The sequence below is a fragment of the Humulus lupulus genome, chromosome 6 (assembly GCF_963169125.1).
Source record: "Humulus lupulus chromosome 6, drHumLupu1.1, whole genome shotgun sequence".
Classification (NCBI taxonomy): Eukaryota; Viridiplantae; Streptophyta; class Magnoliopsida; order Rosales; family Cannabaceae; genus Humulus; species Humulus lupulus.
This window is the reverse complement of record NC_084798.1, coordinates 148,010,308-148,016,073: the sequence shown is the minus strand read 5'-3', so window position 1 is coordinate 148,016,073 and position 5,766 is coordinate 148,010,308.

The following is a 5,766-nucleotide window of genomic DNA, read 5'->3' as shown; positions in this document are numbered from 1 at the left end:
AGCCTTCAGCTCCTGGGCCACCCTTAGCCCAGCCAATAAAGCCTCGTATTCGGCCTCGTTGTTGGATGCTTTGAATCTGAATCGCAACGTGGAATGGAATCGATGTCGCTCCAGGGATATCAAAATGATTCCAGCCCTGGACCTGTTCTCGATAGACGAGCCATCTACGAAGACTTTCCATGAGGCCCGAACCAGTTCTTCCACTGGATCTTCTCGGAATCCTGTGCATTCTGCCACAAAATCAGTCAAGGCTTGGCTTTTTATAGAAATTCGTGGTGCGTATAGTATCTCAAATTGGCTGAGCTTGATAGCCCATTTCAACAGACGTCCTGATGCTTCAGGTTTCTGCAAAACCTGCCTTAAAGGCTGATCGGTTATGACGTGTATTGAATGGGACTGGAAATATGGCATGAGCTTTCGGGAGGCCGTAATAAGGCAGAAAGCTATCTTCTCCATCAACGGGTACCGGGATTCAGCTCCGAGAAGCCTCTTGCTGATGTAATAGACAGGCTTCTGAGACCAGTCTTCTTCCCGGACCAGTACGACGCTAGTTGCATCTTCTGTGACAGCTAGGTAAAGGAAAAGAGGCTCTCCTTCTGGTTGTTTGGACAATACAAGCGGCTCGGCCAAATGTGCTTTTAGTTCAAGGAAGGCACGTTCACACTCTTCGATCCACTCGAATTTTATATTTCCCCGGAGCAGGTTGTAGAAGGGCAAACACTTGTTGGTAGATTTGGAAATAAACTAATTAAGGGCCGCCACCCTTCCTGTCAGACTCTGAACGTCTTTTCGCAACCGGGGTGATGGCATCTCGAGTAGCGACCTGATCTTATCGGGGTTCGCCTCTATCCCCCTGGTGTTGACAATGAAACCCAGAAATTTTCCTGACGCAACCCCGAAAGTACACTTTTGGGGATTTAAACTCATGTCGTATTCTCTTAAAATCTTAAAGCATTCGTTCAGATCAGAGACATGTTTATCAACATTTTTTGACTTGACCAACATGTCGTCAACATACACTTCTATGTTTTTCCCGATTTATTTGGTAAACATCCTATTTACCAACCTCTGGTACGTAGCTCCAGCATTTTTCAGCCTAAAAGGCATGACCTTATAGCAATAAACGTTAGTCGGGGTCATGGAGCTAGTGTGCTCCTGGTTCGTTGGATTCATGGCGATCTGGTTATAGCCTGAGTATGCATCCATAAAAGACATGAGCTCATGCCCCGCTGTGGCATCCACCAATTGGTCAATCCTTGGCAAAAGGAAGCAATCTTTCAGGCAGGCTTTATTTAGATAAGAAAAGTCAATGCAGGTCCGCCACTTCCCGTTGGGCTTCGGGACCAAAATGGGATTGGCGACCTAGGTCGAGTACTTTGCCTCGCGGATAAAGCTGTACTTTAAGAGTCGGGCTACTTCCTCCTCTAGGGCCTTAGCTCAGGTCGTACCTAGGCGCCTTTGTTTCTGGGACTTCGCAGGCATGTTCTTGTCCAAGTTGAGGGCGTGCATGATGATGCTCGGGCTAATCCCTACCATGTCTCCATGAGACCAGGCGGACACATCTATATTTTCTTGTAGAAACCTAATCAGCTCCGCCTTCCTTTCGCTACACAGGTTTTTCCCGAGCTTTACCATCTTCGAGGGGTCCTGTGGGTCGATATTCACCTCCTCAAGCTCTTCGATGGCCTGGAGTTCGGACCTATCCTCGCCTATTATGGGGTCGATATCATTATTCAGGATGATACTCTCACACCTAGGATTCTGAGGTTTTTCTATCTCCGGAATAAATCCTACTTCCTGAGATTCCTCGTCCTCGCCCTGGATGGTCATCGTCTGCGGCTCGGGTCGTGAATTTCCCTTCATGGAAATGCTATGGCACTCCCTGGCAGCGAGCTGATCACCTCGGACCGTGCATATCCCCGTGGAGGAGGGGAATTTCACTGTGAGGTGGCAGATGGAGGTTACAGCCTCAAATGCTATCAAGTAGGCTGACCCAGAATGGCATTGTAGGCGGCGGGACAATCGATGACCACAAATTCGAGGAGTTTAGAGACAGTTTGGGGCCCCTCTCCCAAGGTAATTACCAGCTCAATTGTTCCTATCACCGCTGATCCTCCCCTGAAAAATCCATACAGCATCATGGAGGTGGCTTTCAACTCGGTGAAGGATAAACCCATCTTTTCCAGCGTAGACCGGAACAGTAGGTTCACTGAACTCCCATTATCGACCAGTATCCTCCTGAATCTCCGGTTGGCGAGCTGGGCGGTTATGACCAGAGGGTCGTTATGGGGGAACTAGACATGACTAGCATCTTCCTCGGTGAATATGAATGGCTGCCTCTCCAATCTCTGCTGTTTGGGCAGATGCTGCTATGGGACGAACTCCACTCCGTTGTGAGCCTTCAACTAATTGACATACCTCTTCTGGGCCCCCTGCTCGTGCTGGCCAGGTGGCGGCCTCCGGAGATCGTGGATATCTCTCCTCCTATCACAGGAGGAGGGGTGTCCTGATTTATCCAGGCCCGGGCTGACTCACCGGAGCTTCTAGAGCCGGTTGACTGGCGGGAACTCTGTTCCGCACATATTGAGCCAAGGGTCTAGCTCTGATGAGAGTCTCGATCTCATCCTTCAAATGCCTACAATCTTCAGTGTTGTGCCAATGTTGTTGTGGAATTGACAAAACTTGGAGGGGTCCCGCTTGGCCTTCTGGTGCTTCAAAGGTTCCGGCTTTTTCCAGGGAAGGCGGGCAAAGTTTGCTAGGAAAATGTGCTCCCTAGTGTATGTGTGCTCGGTGTAAGTCGCGTAGACTGGCTTAAAATTTTCCATGGGCTTGTTCTTCTTCAGGCCGTGCTGGCCGCCCTCGCTGCTCCTTTTTCTCTTGCCTCCACCCAATTGGTTATTCTATGTAACGGTTTGAGTCGTTTTCATGACATCCGTTTCCACTCCAACAGGCTGATCAGGGGCTTGGCTGGTTCCCGCGACCGATGCTCGTGCCTCTTCCAGGTTTATCCATCCTTGGGCCTTGTTTAGGAATTCATCCATGGTGCTAACACCTTTCCTCTGTATCTCTTTTCGTAGTCCGCCTCCAACGAGGATCCCAGTCCTCAAGGCCATAAGCTTGGAACTATCGTCCGCGTCCCTGGCTCGAGCCGCGACGTTTGCGAACCTGCTCAGGTAAGCTTTCAAAGGTTCCTCGGGCTGCTACTTCACATTCGCCAGGGTGTCGGCTTTGACGCAGGCAGCTTGAGAAGCTCGGAACGCCCTCTTCAAGTCCGCAGAGAAGGTCTTCCACGAGCTGATGGACTGTTTTTTATTCTGCTTGAACCATTGCCTTGCCGGCCCAGTCAAGGTGGAAGGAAATATCAAACACCTTAGCTCAGGGGTGATGTTGTGGGCCATCATCAGGGTGTTGAACATACCCAAATGATCCGACGGGTCTCTGTCCCCGTCGAACTTGGACAAGTGGGGCATACGGAAACCAGGTGGGTACGCTGTGGCTGCTATGCTGGGGGCGAAGAGCTCGAGTTCGTCCCCCGAGTCGTACTCATCTTTTTCCTTTTCCGATAATAGCTTCTTCATCAGCTCCTCCATCTGAGCTAAACGCTCTAGGGTTTGGTCCTTACTTCCTTGGTTGTTCTGGGGTTGTTCAACAGCTCCAGTTCCATTGTAAATGTTAGGTGGGTTATTGTCCCTCTAAGCTCGAGCTTGGTTAGGTGGGGCATTCCCACTGTCACGTACTTCCAACAGACCATCCCCTTGGTGAGCATGGCTACCATTTCTAGCCGGATCTCCTCTCTTTGAGTTGAGGCAATCTTAAAGGTCGGCCCTTGGGATGGCCCGAGGGCTTTGAGCCGAACTTAAGCGATTACGCAGGTCCTCACCGGACATGCCACTTCGGTGACTCCTAGTCCAGTAACTCCCATTTGAAAAACTCAGAGCCTGCTGCTGAGGGTGAGGATCCGGGACTTCCCCGTTCGCTCGGCTGCGACAGGCACGACCGGCGGAAGGAGGATTTCTCCTGCTGCTCCCATGAGCCGGAATGTCCCATACTAGACGGGGAGGAGATGGGTATCTTATTGGCGACAGGGGATGTCTAATTGGTGACGCAATCCTAGTCCCGTTCGAGCGGATCAAGCTAGGTCGCGACCACTCCATTCTCCGCGTCCTGTGCTCGGCGGTCTGACTGAGGTGCAGGACGGCTGGCCGGAGCAGGCTGTCTCCGCGAGCTCTCCTCGGATCTCCTCCGCGAGCTGCCTCAGGCCCTTCTGGGTGCGTTCGATGGTGGAATCGAGCTAGGGGTTAAGATTCGGACCGATCGACTGAATTGCTTATTGGCCCTAGGAAACTCCTCAAACACAGTTTCTTGGTGGTGGTGCGACGTGAGGGTAGAACTCGAAGTTGAGGTTCTGACTGACCGGCTGGGCCTGGACCAGTTATCCCAGCGGGACTTATGAGTCCCAATATGCCTCTTTCCGACGTTAGCGTCAGTTGTAAGAGGGGGTAGCCGGGCCAAGAACTCTTCGATTTGCTTGTTTGCTTTGGATAGCTGACTCCTCAACTATGCGTTCTCCATCTCTATCGCCGTGTGGAAATCCGGATTTGGATTTGGCGACTGGGGTGCCGAACTTCCAGTGTAGCCCTGGCCCATTGGCTACTTTCCCGGTCGCTGCTGGACCTCGGGGTTTCGTTCATCGGATATGGCAGCATGGTGGGCCTCCTGCTCATCATGTTGATCCGCTTCATTACCATGCCTCGAATGGGTAACCACCATGGTCAGGTTTTCTGCACTAGCACCAATTTAAATCCTCTCAATGAAAGCACCAAAGTGTTGACGCGGTTCTTTGCCAACAGGTAATTATACGAATAAAAGGGATGGATTAGTGCTAAATCGTGAACCGTACTATGAAAATGTCGTAACTCTAAACTGGCGAAATTAGTATCAGGGGAAGGTTATCACTCCTTTTCTTTTTAGGTGGTTCGAAGGTTAAAATCCCTCTAGTCCACCAGTCAATATTATTGATATCGCTTGAGTATTCCTTACAGAGTGTTTCTTTACCACAAAAATCCCCCAACCCCTTGCAACGCCCAGGGTCTTGGTATTTATAGGGAGAGGATACATGGGTGTTGGTAAAGGGGGTCATCCTGTGACCTTCTTACCCGTCATGTCACTTCTGTGACACTGATGATTAATTCCTAAAACCTGACAATGATGTGTAGGCTAATCAATAGGTAAGGGGGATAATGGGCCGCATGGCCCAAACCAGTCGTGGGAAGCCTGAACACACACGTTTATACTGCGTGTCTGAGAATTCGGGAATGGAATAGACACGTGATGTCTGATATGCGCACTTTTACATTGCGTGGTAGCCTTTACAAGGATTCGAGTGTCAAATCTATGCCGCACCTCGAGCTTGATGTAGCGCCAGCTCATGATGTCCATACTGCTGATCCTCTGCAGTCAAGTAGACTGCTAACTCTCTGATCAGCTAGGGCTAGGGAGGTGGAGACTCGTAATAGCAGCTCCAGGTGGACGATTTACACATGGCGGACTAAATTATGCCCTTTTCCAGCTCGCTAATAACTCACGGATATTTAGGGCGTACAATTTCCAAATATAAACTCCACTACAAACCATCCCACAATCACTTTTCATATGCTCATGGTATATCAAAGGGAAGGAAAAATAACAAAGTTTCAAATAAGCTCAAAATAAGTTTCATACCAAAAAAAAATCACATTAAGCTCAAAAATTGGTAACTAAGGATTT